Below are 22,610 nucleotides of genomic sequence, written 5' to 3'. Positions count from 1 at the left end.
AAAAATCCGTTACTTAGCGCGAGTGAAGTGAAGGATGCATTTTGTATCGAAAACCAATAAAACAAGACATATACTTGATAAAAGCAAAATGAATGTCCTTCGGGGAAGTTTGCTGAACGTCATTGAGACATTGGGTTGCCGTATGTTTAAAATCATAAAACTGAAAGTTTTCAGATATAAATAAAGATAGATCCTGTATATATTATAATAGTTCTTTTTGCAGATAAAAAACCAACTGGGGGAACACCCGTAAATAAAGACACTGGTCATAAAGAGGTGAGAAAATATTTACTAGCATGACAATATAACTGCTATCACTGCACAATATTTATTAATTAATAGTCACTGTATTATACAGTTTGAATTACGTCACCTATTACCCTTCAATGTATTTTATTTTTCCAGTTATACATTGTGTACAATCAGTACAATCCAGTTGTTCTTCGTCTGAAACTGTATATCCCTCCTTTCATTATTGACGGATTCGATAAATAATATGTTTGTACTTTTGTCATTGTTATACAGGTATATATATATATATTCAGGTATACAAGTCATTCAAATATACTAGCTAAAAGTATAGACTATCTCTCTCTCTCAGTTATATGACTACCTGAATATATATATCTATATATCTATCTCTCTCTCTCAGTTATATGACTACCTGAATATATATATCTATATATCTATCTCTCTCTCTCAGTTATATGACTACCTGAATATATATATCTATATATCTATCTCTATCTCTATCTCTCTCTCTCAGTTATATGACTACCTGAATATATATATCTATATATCTATCTCTATCTATCTCTCTCAGTTATATGACTACCTGACTATATATATATCTATATATCTCTCTCTATCTCTCACAGTTATATGACTACCTGAATGTATATATTCAGGTAGTCATATAACTGAGAGAGAGAGATAGTCTATACTTTTCGCTAGTATATTTGAATGACTTGTTTCATATTTCAGTCGCCTTTCACAACTCCCACCCTGGTGAATGGAGGCGGCATCCAGTGTACGGTCGGCCAGTCGTGTAGTGTTCCACTGTTCATCCGCGAACCTTCCTCAGGGTGTGTAGCATGCAGTCATGATTACTAATCACTCAATATCGCAATTTGGTAATGGCTATGTATAACCTACCTAATACTAAGGTTTAAATGTCATACAAGTGTGCCCTTTCAGAACTACCTAATGTATCCATTATTCGCAATTCTTTCGCCATTAAACTTTACAATTTCCAAAATGAACGCGACGCGAGTGAGTGAGTGTAGTTTTACGTCGCATTCAGCAGTATTTCAGCTACATGGCGGCGGTCTGTAAATTATCAAGTCTCGGCCAGACCACTGATCAACAGCATAGACATCGATCTAAGCAATAGGGACAAGATGACGTGTCATCAAGTCAGCAAGCCAGACCACCCGATCCCGTTAGTTTTCTCTTGCGACATGCATGAGTCAATGACCAATTCCAACCAACTATAAGAGGTGACTTTCGAGCTAGGTAGTCCATGGTCCCGATCCACAAAGACTTCGTAACGCTAACACGTTCGTATGCCTATTATATACGGAGATATGACAGGTCGTAATGTTACACATGCTTTGCGGGTCGGGACCCATTACGGGAGATGTTTGATGCATGTCCTCGAATCTATGTTACAAAGGTTAGTGTTCACGAATTCGGTCGCTTGATTGACTGCTCCAGACACGAATGTTTACAGTCCGTTGTCATAGAACTAACACGTCAGCAATTTGCGAGATCTTAACCCAAACGTCAATGTATATGTTACAGTCATAATGTGAAATCAGTCATATCGTGAAATGACTAACCAATCAATATCCTTCAGTCGTTGCATTAAATTTCACTACACGTTACAGTCCGAACTGGTAATGGACGTTGTCTAAACACACGAACAAATATACTTTGCTGATAAACCATAAAGGCCAAGAGTAAAGGAAAAACATAATACTTGGGTAATGCTGAACACGTATCTGGATATTCAGTTACGTTGTGCCGCAAAATGATTACGATTTATGACTGGATCCTTCTTTCAGGACCATTCCACCAGTTTCCGTGGGTCCGTTATCACCGGATTTAACAGCCAGTGTAGATAAACCCACGCCTGACAAGAATACAGGGCTGGAGAAGACACTGACGTCTACTCTCACGGTGACACCCACTAAACCTGGAGAACAAACTGTCTGCGTCGATGCAGGGACTGGGTAGATGGAATACGTTCATATACATAGCTGACCAAACAATAAATATGCATCTCACCTTTAATTGACCCCGTTTGAAATGCTGGGGAATATTTTTAAAAAGTGTCTCCGCTTTTTCTGTACTCTGAAATCGTTAAATATTTCAGAATGGAACTCCCTTTATAGATCGTGCTTGTGGTGGAGGTGATGATTAATGATACTAAAACTGCTAGACAGCTGCAATCATATTTTATAGGTAAAACATTATTCCCCATTCTGCCTACAATATGTTTTGTAGACAAACTGGGATGTAGCCAAATTTGAGTTGTATGCAGAATGGGATGTAAACCTGCTCTTCACCAGCAAATGTCTTTACTGCATCATCTGCAGACCACCTTTCCCTAGGCAACGAACGGGACTCGATCAAAAATATAAACTGGCTATGTTAAAAATACTTTTGCTCAAAATTCCTAATTAACACAATCAAGGGATACTCTCTAGGAGTTTTTACGAACTACTGTAATGTTGAAGAGTGTTAATGTATACTTTGCCTTCAAACTACAAGACAGTTTTCACGGATCAATATTTAGGTGACGTATAATACATCTTTAATAACGGAACATATGTTTCACATTCAGCTCGGATGCTGACAGAATCTGTTACGTGATGAACGTGAAGAAACCAATACCAGGTATTGTTAAGGAAATACCTACTATTGTCATAATGGTCAGTTGATCAATTCGCCATGATGTTTTTGAGATAATTCTGTAGAGGCTCTGTGAACTCATGGAGTTTATGGGTAATTCTACAGGATGTGGACGTAATCTAATTGGTCTTCAACTGTGACAATTCAATTATGGAATGTTTGTTTAACATAATGGCATTAGAATGTTATACTCTTGATGGGTTTGGTCATCAGCAACCCATGAGTACTTTCTTTCTAAACATTTCTGTTAACATGAAGATCCTAATAACTGATTTCCTTCTATTCATGTTGGGTATGAGGGGTTTATGGATTAATGTATATGCATGGAATAATGAGAGCATGTAATCAAAATTTTGTTTGTAGTTATCGGAGACACTTCACATTTGTTATAAGCATTTACATCATGTTAAAGTTGAACAGTATTGTTCATTTATCGTAATCATGCCTGTTCTTGTAAATCTCTTTCGTTTGCCTTTCATATAACGTTGGCGTGTTTTGCCACCGTGCCACACTTCAAGGGTTTCTTGAAACGTGTTTTTAATTCGCGGACATAACTGTGATAAAAAATATTCCCATTTATTCTTTTTACAGGAAAGACGCCAGCAACAGTAAGTATAAAATGGCTAAAACTAATGGAATTGATATGAATTTTTGTTCAGGCTGTAACGACAAACATGTACACATGTATGATGAACAGAAGCATGAAATCTCGTTGACTTGATATACCAATACACCGCCTATTTTATATACCTAGAATCCCGGATTTTTGGATCCATCTTTACCCGATGGCAGCACCGTCAACTGTCAGGTCAAAGTGCCTTGTCATGCAATCTTCCATACTGCAAAATGGTAAGACATTCATATTGTGCGATCATATCAGTCAAACTTATGATTGCTTCAGATGCTCTTGAATCTCACGGTTGAAGTTTCAGGACAGATTACGATGAAGGCCGTGTATTTCATGCTGTTCAAAAATTGTCTCAGGAACACCATTTATTTAACGCCTTTTGTATACTCAGTCCCCTGACATCTGGAAGCACATCAGCCATGCCATTTCCTGCTATTTCCACGGACGGAACGTGTCAAACAGATGTTTTATTCACACCGCCGCCAGGGGGAGATAGTAACGTCTGTCTGCAAGTCAGGTAGGACAATAGTTTATACTGTGAATGAGCCTTTTTTAAAAGCACTGACATTTAATAGAAATAAAAGCTTTCAAAAGCTTAGCTCTTGTGAAGATATAGATCTTTTTGGAACACGGTGTCCGTTGACACATGGACAGTTTTGATGTTAGGCACATAATGGTTGCGCATTGCACCTTAGCACGAAAAAGAACTTGGTCTTAATTGGTAAGAATTGGTCTTAGCATTTAATGTTTCTTGCAAGGGGCAACTAACGGGGCCGGGGGCTCAGACTTGGTTGCGTAGCTGCATAGATCGATGTTCAAATGTTGATGACAAGATTTTGCGTTTCTTACTCGATTATCTTCGGGCATCCCCCTTATAGCGGGAACATTGTTGAGGTAAACAACACTGCAAACAAACAAACAAACAAACAAACACTAACAGTGAAAACAAGGATACTTGCGATGTCTCTTTTCGTTATATATTCACAGCACACCGGGCGATGTAGAGGAGCGATGCTACGAGGTGAACGTCATAACAAAAGGTTTGGGTTTTATGGGTTGTTTCTTTGAGTGACCACAGCGGCTTTCACACTGATATCACATATAATGGGGAATGAGGAATGGGGAAGGGGAAAAATTCTCATAAAGTACTACATAATAATAGCACGCATTAATATGTGTTCTGTCCAGAATTTGGTTGTAAAATTCTGATATCGCAGCATTTAGTTTCCGTTCGGGAGTGACACACTCAGGTTTGTCATCCGTCATCTGAAGTTGTTTTTATGGCAAGTAGCTATTTGGCTGAAATAATGCCGCACCGTTGGGCTGCTGGTTCACTTTGGAATGAGTGAGTTACTATTTAAAGTCATGTGGTCGGTATTTCAGCAACTTCGTGACTACAGATCATATAAACAATAAACCTGATAACATGTAACAGTATAAACACTAAGGAAATTACACAGTCATCCCTTTGAATAAATATAGGTGACTATTAGTCGCTCCTTTGAAGACTCTTCTGAATGAGACGTTTTATGAATACAGACGAGTGCTATCCTAATCCATGTTTGAACGGAGGTGGTTGTGCAAATCAACCACAGAAGTCCCCTGGGTACCGATGCACGTGCACAGAATCTTTCACGGGCGATACATGTCAAGATCGTAAGTTGCTTTACATACGTGTCAGTATTTTTTTAAATTCTCATATCGTTAATTCAGTTCCTGATACTCGTAGCTTTTCGTCCCTGTGCAGTTATTTCTGAAGCAGAAAATATGGTATTCTGGTACTCGCCTCAGGTGTTAAGAACACGCACTTGTTGCATTGCCCACAGCTAATCCATGTCATCCAAACCCCTGTCAAAATGGTGGCGCTTGTGTCAGCAGCGGGACCTCGCACCAGTGTCTGTGTCCTGTAGGCTACACAGGAAACGACTGTGGAACAGGTAAGATATAACTAAGCATACACTAAAGGCATTGTTTTAAAACAGCATTGATGAAAAAAAAAACGTATTTGTGAATGAATGAATGAATGAATGAATGTTGCTTTATTCAAAGTTTCAAACAGTTTTCCAGCTGATCGCAGCAAGGATGTACATGTAAAAATGACGCCAGTGATAATGTATTTGTTTGTTATGACAGTCTAGAGGCAATTCGCTTGTTGCGTTTTATACCCGGCCCGTTTTCGATTTCCTACATGGGAACAGTGTGTAAAGCCCATTATCTATTTGTCCTGTCGTGATATTCCTGAAATACTGCGACGTAAAACCATACTCACCCACCCATTCAGTTACTTACACTCTCTTTGTTTTGTTTTCAGCTATTTCTGCCACCCCAGAGGTAAGTATCTTCCCCAAAATATGAAGCACCTTGAGTGAAATATTATGTGGTACATATTCTCATCTATCCTTTCCAAAGAGGCTGAAATGACATTTAAACTGTTATGTAGAAAAAAATAAATAAATAAAAAATAAAATAAAACACTCCATAAGAACGAATCCAGGAGATTCGCTTCTGTGCACATGGACATGTACAGTTACCGGTAGGGCACAGATGAAGTATGAAACGTAACCTTCAGTGACAGGCCATGTCAACATGCATTAAAAAACTGGCTGCATCATAATAATATAACTATATATTTTATCTTCATACATATGATGTTCTTGTCTGATAACTAGCTTCTAAGAGCTTATAATGGCTTGTCAACAGACCCAGCTGTCAGAACCAACCTTACAAAATGGTGCCACAATACAGTGTCACGTAGGGGAGACATGTCCCATTCCGGTGTTTACAAGGGGACCAAGGTAGGAGGACTGTATATGAAAAGCAAAATGTTAATTATTTTCAATGTGAACTTAATGTACATATGTTCGAAACCTCTATATGGTCTGTAGTGTAAACTATGTGGAAAATCACGCGAAGCAGTCTCCTGTCACGTTGAAGGCTTGGGTTCAATTCCAGCTATGCGTGCATGGTGTATGACGTATTTTATAGCCACCAATTGTAATACATTAGGCTATATATCGCATTTTACATTTACTTTGTGTGAATGCAGGAATATTGATTTGATAGGGCCCTTTTTTCGCTTATTTTCTCCAAATTCACACAAATGATTGTATAGAGTTTGATATCATGATTGTGAAATAATTATTGTTGTCCCTAGTGCTCATCAAACGTTGACGCCAGGTCCTACCAGTAAAGACTTACAAGTGAAGGTAACACAACCAACAGCAAGCAGTATGGCGCCTGATCTGAACCATGGCAGCGTCCAGATAACGCCCACAGCGACCGGTCAGGAAAAGGTCTGCATCAAGACAACTTCAGGACAGCCTCACAGGTAGTATTTCATCTGCAGTCGGGGTGTTAGGAAAGCTTAGTGGTTAAGATGTCACTCGTCACGTGGAAGGTGCGAGATCGAATCCTGACATGGGTACAATGTGTGAAGCCAATTCCTGGTGCCCCCTGTCGTGATATTGCTGGAATATAATATTGCTAAAAGCAGCGTAACACTCAATTCACTCACTCACTGATATACAGTTGAACGCCCCTGAGTCGAATTAAATATATTAATATTTCGAGTCATCCAAGGTTCCACATAACCAAGGTTCCACATTCGACGCAGTCATATTTGGCTAGAAATGTATGTTAACATTATGCTTTTTCAAGGTAGACTTTATTTCATTGCTTATTGTCTTTTTGTTGGGGAGTGGAATGAGTTAATTTATCACAAAATTATGATTCATCTTACTAATGAGTCATACATGTATACTAGTAGATATCTTCACTGATCATGACTGTGCACCTTATATCATCAGCAGAGTGTTTCTTGGGAATTCCAGAGTTACACAATTACATATATAGACTTGTCTTTGCCAATACGCAGATGAACTTCGGATGAGACGTCAAAACAAGTGCGCACAATTGCAAAAAATAATATTATATATATTTAATATATAATCTACAATGACTTTAGTAAACACTGGATTGTGATTGGTTAATCGAAGTCATTCAGAGGTATTTAATCACGTTATATACCTCTCATTTTGTAATACCACCGCATGTAATTGTTTAAAATCTGAATAACGCGGTTGCGATAGAATGGAGATAAACGTACTTTGGAAAATCATAGATATATACCGAAATTATAATAGCTCTAAATTTTGTATTTAAAACTTCAAGATACGCGTTCGGTTTTAAGTCAGATTTAGGGCTACTATAATTTTGTTATGTACTTCTGATCTTCTAATGTTTATCTCCTAACTATCCTTATCAGTGTATGCGTCTAAGGCGTCTATCTCTGTGTGTCGTTTATGTGTACACACAAACGCGCGCATGCGTGCGTGCGTCCGCGTGTGTGTGTGTCTGTGTGTGCATGTTTGTGTGTAAACGTAAACGCCTTAGATACACAGAGAGATACGTATGTGAGTTTAATTGGATGACATTTTTTATCTTTCAGCAACCAGGTTACCTGTTACCATGTTGCCGTGACGTCACCAGGTGCGAGTGTATTGTTGTCTATGTATAAACTAATTCTCTTGGACCGCACCTGTCGTCAGCTTAAAGAATGAATGGAATTATCTCGCCCCAAGATCAGAATGTTCTGATCAGTCAGCTTTACCCGATCTTAATCAAATACTGAGTACCTCGTCTGAGGAATAGATTCTTACACCCCGCCTCGAAGATAACAGACCGCACGCGGTTCTCTGAGCTGGAGAATTAATCCCTTAAACCCCGCCATGAAGCCAAAAGATAAACAGTCTTTACGAGGCAATCAAAGTCAGTGACACAGCAACGGTTAACTTCAGATCAATCGAGCAGCTTTTCCCATACAATTTCATTTCGTGGTAATTATTTTACAATCACTGACTTAAACTTGGCAGTGTCATCCAGGGTATTTGTAATTTTATGCGTCCTCCTTAGGTTACTTTCATGATAACTGCATATGCTCCATGTAATGCAGTTTAAATATTACTTGCTTCAGTCAGATAGAGTAGGTGTTAACATCTAGCGTACATATGGGACTCCTTATGTCAAGACGTATAGATAAAGTGCTTTGTTGCTTGCTTGCCATAAAATGCCAACCAGGTCATCAGTATGTTGAACATGGATTCCTGTTTTATAACATTCACCGTACTTCAATAACCACATGTTCAAGTTGTGTTCAAATCATTATCAATGATCATCTGTGAATTCAGGGATACCTACTTCAGTTACCTCTGTATGCAATTCATGTTTCTGAACTGAACGTTTAGAATAACAACATGGTAATGTAACCTAAATATTAACTGTTAGATCTGTTCTGCTACCTCACTAATAACCACGAATAACATGTTATGACATTAGGGTAAAACAGGTAGGCGGTGTACTGGGGTTCACATACGTCACACAGCATGTGTCCCTTTTGTTTCAGGAACTGGTGGTTCAGGATCAGGGACAAACCCGAGTACAGTAAGTGAAACCTATGGTGACATCCTTGTACCCTGCAACAGAATGTGTGAACTGGGTTACGATTCACAAAGCGTTCGCAATCCTACGAGCTAACGTCACTGTATAGCAGGACTGCAAGTATTACCGGTATACCGGTAAATCGCAATGTTCTTTTCAAACGATACGTATTGCAATATTTTTTTCTGAGAACCGGTATATCAGATAAAGAACGTATGTACAGTTTTTGTTATTGTATTTATGGTGTAAATCAAAATTTACACATACATGTACTTTCATTACTTTGGCAACATATGTTTTCCTTCATTATTCAATGTCAAAACTACATATTGTAATGCTATAAATTGTATTAAAAGGAAAACAGAATCCATGACTATGCTTTATGCTTTCTTTATTTAGAGACTGCTGTTATCAGAACTATAAGTTACTCGTATATGTTTACGGACTTATAATATACAAAAGAGGACTGACATGCATAAGTGTCTCTCACTGCCAAACACTACAGGTTCCAATATATCACAATACGTATCGCAAAACGGGTGCCTGAATGGTAATTTATTGCTGTACAACATGTTTGCAATGATACAACCCTACTGTATAGTTTGTCATGGGCGTACGTATGACGATGACGAGCTACAAACGCTTTGCAGATCGGCTCCCTGGCTGATTTGGGGTCATCGTCCCACGTCTTCGTGAATAGTGTGATAATGAACTGTGATACACCAAACCGACAAACCAAAATTAGCAGATTAGATAACAGAAATAATAGCTAATTGTAAAATGATTTTATTGTGTTTTAAATGAATAACATTACATCGTGGTATTTCCAGGACCACTTCGAACCCCCTACTCCCACCGACGGAAGCACAGTTCCGTGTGCGGCGGGCGACCAATGTCACCTATTGGTATACTCTAAACCAGATTCAGGGAACAAGTGGTATGTATCCAAATTGTATTAAATATTCTCATTTCAACCTACTGTCTCTTAGTCGGCAATTGTACAGGACGTCTAAATTACATCCACTTTGATGGATGAAAATGACTATTAATAGCCAGAAACTAATTCATTGTTCTGTTCAACTCATATATACTTCGCATTAAAAGGAAACTGACTCAGAAACTTGAGGTTCTTTGCCGAATCTAAGATCGGAAAATAAAAGTAAGTCACTTTATTGCATGAGACCATCTTTGAACGGCCTTAAGAGGTAACACACATTAGTGAGCAATCTGTTTGGAAATAATAATGAAGATGGCATCCACGAACGTCCACTTTTTATGGTTAAAATCAGGAAATTATTTGAACATCATTATTAATCAACAATCAACAACTGTTACCCTCTATGTTTGCAGTCCTCAGGTCAGTTATGGAACTGCCGAGGGTGTAGATACTCACATCTTTCTAACCAAGCAACTCACAGCGACATGCGCCACTGATGTCCTTTTAACACCAGACTCCAAGACAGGGGATCACCATGTCTGCTTAAAATCACGGTAATAATACCCCTTTGCAGAAGTATAAGAGAGTATGGTTTTACACCACTTTCAGCAATATTCAAGCCATATGACGGTGGGTATTCTAGAAATGAACTTGGCATATTGTGCCCATGTGGAGTTTCGGAGCAGGGTTGATTTGCACTAGAATCAATCATCCGTAATCTTTTCATAAGCAGTTGCATATGCTGTAAACAATATATTCTCAAGTATATTTTTTATTTAACCAGTTCCGACTACATTGAGATTTCGGGATTACTTTAGTTCATACCCTCAATGATTACACGATGCCATTTAGAAAGCGGTCAAATATATAATATCAGTTATATTTGGGATTATACTTTCAGTACAGTGCAGAATCGGTACTTTAAGAAAGTGTAATGCCGAATATATCATATGTTACATATCCCCAATGTTTTGTTTATTTTTATTGAAACCCTGTCATTTGTGTTAATATGAAAGGTTAAACACTTCTGAAAGTTTAAAGAGAAATTTGATTTTCAGTTCGGGTGACCAACCTCGTTGTTTCAAAGTTGATCCTGACCCATCAAGTAAGTGTGTGAGACGGATAAAACTAACGTTCTTCAGACAAGGGCGCATTTCAATACTTTTTTGGTTCTAGCTGCAAGTATGTGTCTTGTATTGCCAGTACGGCAGCAGAACGTGAAATGAAACCATGTCGGTGTATATTCTACTTTTGCTTTTTCCAGAACCGTGTGCAGCAAAACTGTGTGGACATGGAGCGTGCATTGTCGAGACAAACCATACCAGCTCATGTTTGTGTGACGATGTCCATTCTGGGGACAGTTGTAATAAAGGTAATGCAGCGCATAAGTATGCATGTGATATATGGTAGGGGGTAATTTTGGTTGTTTAACGCCACCCTCAGCAAATATTCCAGTTATATGGTGGTGGTCTGTAAAAAATCGAGTAAGGACCAGACAATCCAGTGATCAACATTCGTGAGCATCGATCTACACAATTGGGATTCGATGACATGTGTCAACCAAATAAGCGAGCCTGACCACCCGATCCCGTTGGTCACTTACGACATGCACGAGTTGCTGAAAACCACTTCCAACACGGGTGATATGGAATATACAAGAAGGGTTGAACATATAGTAAATTTAGGGGATTTAGTTATATTTATTGGTTTAAATATAATACATCAAAACATGCTATTCAATGCTGTATATAATGTTTTGTTTGAAAAAGTGTACTGACATGTCTCTTACCAAAGAACACCTTTTTCGTACAGTAGCATTTGTCATATTATTATCACATTCCACGATATCTGTGCTTATTATTCTATAAAGAATCAGAAATGAACACTTTAAGGTAATATGCCTGAAATGTAATAATAAATATGACATTTTGCGAAATGTATGCATGAAATGTCATTCCAGACGCGCCCTGCAAGTCATTCCACTGTGAGAACCATGCAGCGTGTGTGAACGATGGGAAGAATCCAGTATGCCACTGTCCTGTAGGGTTCTCTGGCACCATATGTGACATAGGTACACGTAACACAGTTAAAATCAACGTTTGATATGTTAGAGAACATACTAGCACTGGCAGTGTACTACGGGAATGTTTTATATACTACTCATCAAACGTCAAGCCGCACTTAAACACCCACTTTAACTGCTGCGGTTTTGGTGCCAAGTTTTATTGATAATTTGCCAGTTTTCCTGAACTCATGGTAATATCTTTTCAGCGTTACCAATTTGTTTAATATTGTTGTTTAATTGGGTTCATGTGTAAATAGTACGTTTAAACAGAATTGAATATTTTGGAAAAAATTGTTTAAAACAGTTAACAGAAGTACGTGGCAACATTTACACTGGAGAGTCTAAACGTTTGAGGTGTAGTATATGTTAACATGTCTACATACGAGGATGTGGCAAACTGTTCTCAGCATGTTTTCTAAATGTTGGTCAGTGCAACATCACAGCTCTCAGGCAGCAGAATATTTTAAAGCGAAATGAACATGTAAAATAACATTTATAACCTAATTGTCCTTATATGTTTTTGTCTGCTTCATTTAGCAGTTTGATAAGTATTCAATTACTCATTTACATATTTAAATGTTTGTTTATTTACCTAATTATTATAGTTTTTTTTGTTTGTTTTTTTATCAGGAAAACAGGTCCCTCCCCATCAGAAGGTAATGTCTTTTATCAGTTTCTATTATATCTTATGTTTAATTGTTTTAACACGACAGTCGTTACTAATCTAACGCACACACAAAGATCTGAAAAATGTAGTAAAATAGTAAGTAAATTTAATATCGATAGTGCATAGTCAGTTTCTAGTAGTTATGTTTAACTGTTTTAACACGATCATTGCGCTTGATAAATTACTTATTTGTTACACACAAAAATGTGAAAGAATCAGTTTAAAAGTAGTTTACTGATAAGAAGTAACTAAATTTACTATCGAATATACCCTCTTTAAGTTATACTGCCACTGAATTATTTTAAAACATATAAAAAAAACAACAGTTCATTCCATTCCATGAAGCCTACATTTTCCGGTCCAAGCTTCGAGAATGGCGGAGTTTTCAACTGTGTGAAAAATCAGGCCTGCACAATTCCAGTCTTCATTTCCCAGGGACAAGGGTAATATTTTCATTGATACCACAGACAGGTGGTTGATATTGGTGGGAGGTAGGGAATGTTGTTGTGGCTAAACGGATGAGTGAGTGAGATGGGTTTGAAGTCATAATATTTTTGGTTATGTCAACTTCACTGTGAAGAGAATCTCGACATCATTCAGGTCCTCTGCGTTTGCCCTACTGACGTAACGAAAAGTATGGATCCAGCAAACCAAGAAAACATAAGGACAAACCTTTGATTCGAATTCACTATAACTGATTTCTGGTGACCGGAAGAATACAACCCTTCCAGTGAACTGAGACAAATCACACCAACAGTCTCCCTCAAAAGGATGATGGCGCACTATCTTGTAAGAGTAGACACCATTTCCCATATTCTGAAGTGAAGTCTGTTTTTGATTGACAGTGTATGACAGTCAAATAGTATAACACCAGTCTATCAGCTTACACTATACTATCAGTTTCTAGATCAAAACAAGTATATCGGTGCATTGGGTTTAGTCACTGTCCATGCTTTGCTCCAGACCAACTCCAGTGGTTAAGTTGGGCCCTCATAGTGACGGACTAACCGTCCAGTCGCCAGACCCCTCAGCATTGGATCCGGACAGGCCAGGACGGAAAGACTTATACAAAAGTGAGGTGCACATCACCCCAACCGAGGCTGGGGAGAAAAAAGTGTGTGTCAAAACTGGAAGTGACACAGCGGATGTCGATAGGTACAGTGCAGTCAGACTAATGAGACATACACTCCAGAGCAGAATTAGATACAGATAAATCTTGACAGATGGGGTACATTTTTATGGCCATTTTGAGGTCGGTCGATGTAAATGAGGCAGCATTCCTTGTTCTACAGTGAATCCAAACAGCGGGTACGTCATATCAACCAATCAGTCTCTAGTTCCCTTTTTGGATTTTCTAATGTATATACTTATGATTTCTATTGATATACGATATATTTACAGCGCCGATGCCGATAAAGTCTGCTACCATCTTCACGTTACTGACACCGGTAAGATTATGTAGCGTCTGTAAATGAATCTAGACAGGGTCGAACACTGCGAATTAGATGCACTAATGCAAATATGTAAATATATACGTACATGATTGTCCTTTGTATTAAGTTAAATAACATATAAGCATTCAAACTGAATTATTCGATTCTGACAGACGTATAATGCAAGGCACAGAATACAATTTCAATTGTAATCTTCGTTAACGTCCTATTCTCGGTCAAAGCCTGTCAAACTGCTGTGCGAGCTACTGTACTCGGCTTTCGAGTGCCCTGGAAGTGATTTGGCCATTACCATTTACATATTGACTAAAACATCAGTCGTGGGTGTTTTATATTTTCCGCAACCTTTCCCTTAAAATATACTGATGTAAATAAAAATATACACCTTGTTCTAATTAATGGATATGCTTTACTATGAATTGCTCTTTTCAGGAACACCACCAGTGTCAAAGGTAAGATTTCCACCCTAAATATTAAGCATTGTAATACATGCTTGATCAATATTTAGTACACGTGTCAAATTAAGAGTTTTTTTATGAGGCACGTAATATATAATGCAACAACACCATAAGTAACAAGACAATTAAGATGCAGGCTAAACAATTACTGTTGTTGTTTTTACATGTACATATATTCTCTCTGTCTCATACCATTCGCTCACCTGATGAAGTAGTAAGGATATATCGGAAACATTGTGTTCCTCATAATAAAGAAGTTAACATCCATTCAAACTCTCTTCCTTATGTGTATCACTTCTAAATGTCGTCCAAAGTTTAGTTTCGAAATAGTTGCTATGACGACCAATCAAAAACCTATCCTCACTCATGGTGGATCCAGGTTTTTGGAGAAGTGAGGGTGCACATATATCATGACGTCCAAAGCTTAGGGGGAAATATTCCTCAGGGTCTAGATTTTTTCGATGCTCCCTTAGCGCTAAGATATCTGTAAGTGCCATACATTAACTTACGACTATCTTAGTGCTAAGGGAGCTTCGAAAATCTTGGGTCTGGATCCGCCCGTATGACTTGGCAATTGGAATGTTCACGGGGTACCCCAAGGTAAGTCTTTTTACGTTAATGCACAATGATGTATCGTCGTGTACTGATCGCTCCAGGACAGTTTCCAAGACCCGACTCCTGTTTCCGGTAGCACCATCCGATGTTCGAATGGGAAGGACTGTCACATCATAGTGCATTCACTTCCTGACAGTGGTCACTGGTATGTATCTTTTTACATTCCATATATAAAGACGATAGCAGGCAAGCTGTTACAATTTCTTTCACGCAGTAATGATAAAGATGGAAGGATAAATGATCATATAAACTAGTTGAGAATATCTAGCTCCAGCAATACGCACTCGAATCCAGCTGTCCATTCCATAAAACCCCACCAACCACTTTCAAATAAACCCGTGAAGATCCGGGTTAGAATTGATCTTCAGCAACCCGTTTTTGCCGTAAGAAGCGACAAACGGGATCTTGTGGTTTGGTTTGACACATGTCATCGTGTCCCAGTTGCGTAGATTGATGCTCATGATGTTGATCTCTGGATTATCTGATCCAGACTCGATTATTTAAAGACCGCCTCCAATTAAGGTAGAATACTGCTGAATACAAATCTTCTCTCAAAGTCACCCGTATACCTTAAAATGACTTTTGAAAAGGATAAATGCTTGTTAGCCACTAGTAAGATTATTTACGCCATCCCAAGCTGTCTTACTGATACTGGCTTGTTCATGTGTAGCCCACAGGTAACTACAAGTAGCCCAGTAAATGTCTTCCCTACAAAACTGGATTCAACTTGGACCGACTGTATCACAGATGTATCTGTATCAGCTGCAACGGCTCAACATCCGTCCACCGTCTGTCTCATGGCCAGGTAAGTTCTGTCAAGGATGTATTTATTCTAGAACAGTTCAGAATGGAGCTGATCTAAAGAACTACGGTAAAATATAATGTTTGAATTGGGGAGATTTTTCAAGGGCAAACACCCAATGTTCATTTTAACATGTACCCTGCTGTGGTGCCAAGCTGAGGTGACTGACACATTTTCTGTTTCTTTTATAGGAAAGGAGAACAACCACGATGTTTTTCCACGAAGCCTACACCATCACCAGGTTTTTAAAAAGATATCTTTTTTAACGTATTATCATGACGTATAGCTTTTAAGAATAAATTTGCTAAACACTGTGGCCTTTATTTTATATTTTTTCATATCACAAAGTACAAATTGATCAGGGGCGGTGGGGTAGCCTAATAGATAAGGCGTTCGCTCGTGAAGCCGTAGAACCGGGTTTGATTCCTTACATGGGTATAATGTGTGAAGCCCATTTCCGGTGTCCCCGCTCTGATATTGCTGGAATAGAACTTGAAAAAAGACTAATTCTTTCAAGATATTTGTGAAAGAGAGAATTACCTGGTCTTCCTTTGCAGATGTATGTTCTGCCAAAGGCTGTAATAAGATTCATGGTGCATGTATACTAGAGAAAGACGACACGGCCAGCTGCCTTTGTGACAGTCATACTAAGGGACCTACCTGCGGTAAGAATATCAATACAGATAACGACTATTTAGGCTTTCGAGCTATGAATGTTCAATTTCAGTGTTTTTTCACTTATTGAAAACAGTCGAATTTAGCTCATGTCCCTTTGAAATATTGTTCGTTCAGGTAACATTCATTCTTTATTACCATACTAAAGATTTTATAAGTATGATAACGGTTTTATAGATCCCTGTGAAAACCATGGTATTCTGGATGGAGGAACATGCCATTGTACAACTGGATTTACGGGGCTGAAGTGCCAAACAGGTGGGTTCAAAATATGCAATGCCGGTTAATGATTATATGACACCAATCCAATAAAATAGTGGTGATATTGATACCCGAGATTCAGTATGTACGTCAGTCTGTTCAATAGTGGTATGTCAAATTGACGCATTTTTGTTTTGTCCTTAAGCTCTACCCAGCCCATCGAAGCCAATGTTTACCGGGCCGACCCAGTGAATGGCGCTACCGTGGAATGTGAAGTAGGGCAGACCTGTCACATACCTGTATATGTCAAACCAGAGACCACAGGGTATGTTTCTTCGTTATTTAACGTCGCAATCACCATTGTTACACCTGTACGGCCTGTACATACTAGCAATCGAACCTGGACCAGACAATCCAGTGGTCAACAGCATGAGCATCGACCTACGCAATTGGAATACGTTGACATGTCAACCAAATCAGCGAATCTGACCACCCGTTCCCGTTTTGTCGCCTCTTACAACAAGCATGGATTGCTGATGTCCAATTCTAACTCGAATCCTTCCGGTCTCAAAAAATATAAAAAGTATCGAATGTGTTGTGTATCTGACAGGAGGTATAGGTTCCGCAGCTATGCGTTATCTACACTAAGACTAACGATCAATCCTGAGCAGGACATATCGCACAAACTAAACTGATGTGCACCGTAAATTAATATCGTAGCCAGTAAAGCATGTATGTTGTCGTTTTGTGAACTGCCTTCCAGATCTACCCCATCACTGAGTCCAGGTCCAACTACTCTATCATCAACACCGACAGTATCACTGCCACTGACACCTGATCCAGGCTTACCTAATACCGGCATACAGAAAGGGGAAGTGCAGATCGAGCCGACTGATCCGGGCAACCACGATGTGTGTGTAATGGTCAGTGATGGAGGGTACGTAAAAGCTGAGGAAATTGTTTTGGGGTGGAATTTTAATATTTACTGACATTTATCTTATCAGTGTCTCCAAAAATGACATTGCTGATTGAATGAATTAAACGTTTACCATAATACTCTGTTATAGAATTTACCATTATCGCTATATGACTGAAATAATGGCGATGTGACATAAATCTTGACTTTCTATTATATAATATTGCTATATTTATAGTGGGTTTGTCTAACAGACACTTTCATTTGACTGAAGGCCAAGTTATATTTCTAAAGTATATTCACCTATCAATAGACATCACCCTATTTGAACAATGATTCATGCCCAACATTACACATCCAATTCAATTCTTATGGCTTGGTCTAACAACATGTAGAAATAGGCATGAGTGATACAAAGCATAATCCGTTGATGTGGGGTGATGCCCCAACGGACACAGGTTTAGTGGTTTTTATGTTACTTGCCCTAGAAGTATCAGACCCCAAAGCTACGTTGGTAACGTAAACATTTCATGCCTTCATGCCGAAATATGGCGACAATCGGGCATTAAACAGTAAGCGACAAACACAGTATCTTTCCCCCTCACCCTCATCTATCCCCCGCCCTCCCACACACCTACCAACACACAATCCCATCCTACAAACAACTAAAAATATTTTTTATTTTGTATTTTCAGGAAATCAGATAAGATGTGTGTAAAGGTGCATGTGAAAACACCATCAGGTAAATATGTGAAACGTGTGTATGTACCTGTTGTTCCTGGTATAATAGAGACGTAGATATTATGTTTCGCTTGTGAACCGTGTACTTTGTATTTTAGGTTTAAACTATGTCCATAACTGTACCTACTGTACGGATACATTCCAAACTTCCTTCGTCTTTCAGGTACCCCAACTGTTCCAAACAAGGTAAGAAACCAAAGCCATTTCTTGGTTAATTAGAACATATGTAATTCCTTTCCTTTCGTAAATGCGTGTTATTAGAATGCCTCATTGGTAAAGATAAGATCGGGTTTAATCTATGCGATTTAATGATTGTATCATACGTTTACTGTTATTAACAGGAACCTTTCATGTCGCCCACGATGCCCGACAACAGTATCTTGCAGTGTGACAAACCGAAAGACTGTCATGTTCTGGTATACACAAAACCCACAGGAAGTAACTGGTAAGTGAACTGCGAGGGGTGGTTCGTCATAGCAGTAGTATACAACCCGTGAAGATCCGACTTAGAGTCGTAAGAGGCGACTAACAGAATCGGGGGTCAGGCGCGCTGATTTGGTTGACATAAGTCATCGTATCCGATTTGCGTAGGCCGATGCTTATGATGCTGATCACTGGATTGCCTGGTCCAGTCTCGATTAGTTGCAAACCGCCGAGTAATAATGCGGAGTGCAGCATAAACAAAACTCACTCACTAGAAAATATACATACAGTAAACGAGGGTTATAACAATTTCAAAGTGATCACTGCATTTTGTTTCTTATAACCGATGATCGTTTTGACTAAAATAGACAGCAAGCGGTCTAGCTGTGTTATATGTGTGTTCGTTACAACCGTGGTGAACTGGATGACATGTTCACTTATTTAACGGTAGCAGAGTGTGTAGTGGTAATGAGTTCCTTGTTTTTCGTTAGCCCCACACTGACCAAAGCATCCACCAGTAAACAAGACCTTCGCGTGTTCCCGACACACAAGGATCCGCTGTCAGCTCCAACGACATGTATAACCGAGGTCTCCGTCACCCCGGACCCATCGCACCCAGGTCCTGTGTGTATAACCGCCACAGACAGGTATAAATACATTAAAAAGTCACCCAGTGGATAAACCTATATCAAAGTGTTACTGAGACTTCCGTCACTCCGGATCCCTCCCTCCCTCCCTCCTCTCTCTCTCTCTCTCTCTCTCTCTCTCTCTCTCTCTCTCTCTCTCTCTCTCTCTCTCTCTCTCTCTCTCTCTCTCTCTCTCTCTCTCTCTCTCTCTCTCTCTCTCTCTCTCTCTCTCTCTCTCTCTCTCTCTCTCTCTCTCTCTCTCAGGTTCTGTGTGTATAACCGCAGCAGACAGGTGTAGTGTGTATTAAGAATTCACGAAGTGGATAAAGGTAAATCACAGTGTAACTGAGACTCCGGATCTAGCCCTCTCAGGTCCTGTATGTATAACCGCAGTAGAAGGTATAGTATACATTAACAAAACACCAAGTGGATAAAACCTTAACTATATCACAGTGACAAGTCCATAGCCTGGACAAGACAAAGTAACGGTTCAACGAATGAACTACTATACTCAGTGCTGTTATAAAATTAAATACCGACAAAGTGCATGATATGTCGTGAATAATATATGTCAGATGCCCACATACATATTCTTGCACGAAATTCATATACACAAATTTACGAGTTATGTATTGAATGTTTATACATAACAATAGCATATGTGGAATTGGATTTATGAATGGTTGTTGAAATTCCCATTGTATATTAATGTACATGATACCCTTAGAGTATGCTTCTGACATTCCCCAAAGCAATATACAATATAACTATTGCGTTGGTACTGATTACAGTGTTTGTGAAAACACTGATGCAACTAATCTGGGTATAAAGAATATTATAGAAGATTAAAGATGGCTTTGGTAAATTTAGTGTAACATGAATGCTGATAAATGGCGGCTGGAGCATCTGCTAAAGGCAAAACGACCTGTTTGTGAGTGAGTTTGGTTTTACGCCGCTTTTAGCAATATTCCAGCGGTATCACGGCGGGGGACACCAGAAAATGGGCCTCACACATTGTACCCATGTGGGGAATCAAACCCGGGTCTTCGGCGTGACGAGCGAACGCTTTAACCACTTGGCTACCCCACCGCCCCGATCTGTTTATGAATCACTGTCAATTGTGATGATTCCACGTTTTCTGCCATGAGGCGGTTAATGTGTTGTAAGTTTACAATGAACCTTAAACCATCATAAAATACCCTTCCATACCCTACTTGTAGCAGCGCAAATCCGCCCAAAGACCCATCATGAATCATGAAAGGATTAAGATAAAGTTACTAATCTGTTGCAGCTCCAGTAGTGAAACACGTTGTTTTCAAACACACGTCAATACGGGACCAGGCAAGTCATTTATTTCTCATGCATTCCGTATAAAAAGCGTAACCATGTTTTATGGTTACATATGTATTACATCAGATGAATTTCTCCTGTAATTTGGGGGAATCAACTACAAACCTTATGCAGATACATTGCACGAAGATCATGCATCAAAATTCTCAAAAACCGTGCAAATACCCTGCATATGAACAGCTACGTTTTGGGCTAAGGTTTTGATCAGAAAGTCAATTTTCAGTGACTTTCATCATTTATTGAACTCATGACAATAATCTTTTAGCGTTAAGACTTTTTAAAAAGTTTTACAATACTTCAGTTCATACGTAAACAGTACCTTTATTAAAGGTCACATGCAACCAAAAAATCAAACATAATTAAAACACATTTATCACTTATTCATGACATATAATATACATTGCTGCTGTTAAAAACAACAAATAACACAATTATAAGCGTACAATCGCGATTCAAAAGTGCGATATTTTGCACTTGGGCTCACTTCCCCCGAAACGAAGCCCTCGGGAGACCGAACCCAGTCATAGCGGGTGGATCTGCACTCAAGTGTAACGACGGCTTCCGATTGGCTGTTTCATTTGATGATATATATACTGAGGGTTCGTTGTGTGTACAGAAAGATGATCTGTTGGATGGCCATTTTAGAAGTATAGCCAGTCACAAGAAAGTAAGATTCTTTATGGATAACAACTTCTTTTTGTGTACTTGATGCGTCGTTTCAGTATGGATTCATATACTGTTGTCAAACAAAATCATATACACGAAAAGAAGTCGTTATCCATGAAGAATGTATATAGAGATGTTGGGTTTGGAAAATACATGTTCTCTGAATTTGCGCTCGATCAAATAAAAAATCATGTCAGTAGAGATGGTAAACTACTGCGTGGCTGGAATCTGTCATTCGTCCAAGTACAAAGCAGGACTTGAAACTGACAAGAGTTTGCACCAGTTTCCGTCAGATCCAGTCATCCGAAAAAAAATGAATGTAGTTTGTTTTCAACCCTCAGACATAAAAACATGCCATGTGCATCACACGTGCCTAATTACATAATGTGGCAGACACGGGACTCGGGTGCAAGAGTCGTAAAATCAACTTATTTTCTTTATGTCGTATAGTCTGATAGGTGTTAAGTTCAAATTGCACGTGGTCAATGATTGAAGCTGTGTATTGCATGTTGTCTTTAGCAGACAGGCAGACAGACATTTAGGTGTGAATAAACCAGACACTGAGCTTTCTCTGTGACAGAGACTGTTTACTACAATCAACAAGTTGTTTTACGTAACGAGTAGATTATTTACTTGTTTGTGTACACAACCAAGATTAGACTACTGCTCACGACCTCAGACGCTGGGCATGCATACTGTTTCAAGCTCCTCGAACCTATTCACTGCGCATGCGTTATGGAGGCAGCGCAGCACAGCTGTTGAAACCAGTTTTCCCCCCAGCGCTGGGGGGAATTTAGTGAAACGTTTGAACACCGATTTCGCGGGCTTTTCTTTCATCGCGTTTTTTTCAACTTTATAGGTTGAATTGGCATTTTTTATGATTTGTTTCGGTAAGTGCATAGCGAAAGGTACCAGAATCTGCAAAGTTGTGTTTTACGTTGCATGTGACCTTTAAGTATGGAATATTTTGCACAATTCAGTTCAGAACAGCTGACTGAAGTAGATAGCTACACGTACACAAGTAACTCTAAACTTTT

General features: G+C 39.0%; 1 pseudogene; it reads left to right on the top strand.

The window, feature by feature from the left end:
• Positions 1-22,610, top strand: part of LOC137295168 (mucin-2-like) — a 100,001-nt pseudogene that overhangs the window by 11,695 nt on the left and 65,696 nt on the right.

Source organism: Haliotis asinina, chromosome 8, assembly GCF_037392515.1.
Source record: "Haliotis asinina isolate JCU_RB_2024 chromosome 8, JCU_Hal_asi_v2, whole genome shotgun sequence".
Taxonomy (NCBI): domain Eukaryota; kingdom Metazoa; phylum Mollusca; class Gastropoda; order Lepetellida; family Haliotidae; genus Haliotis; species Haliotis asinina.
This window is presented reverse-complemented; position numbering and strand designations above follow the sequence as displayed.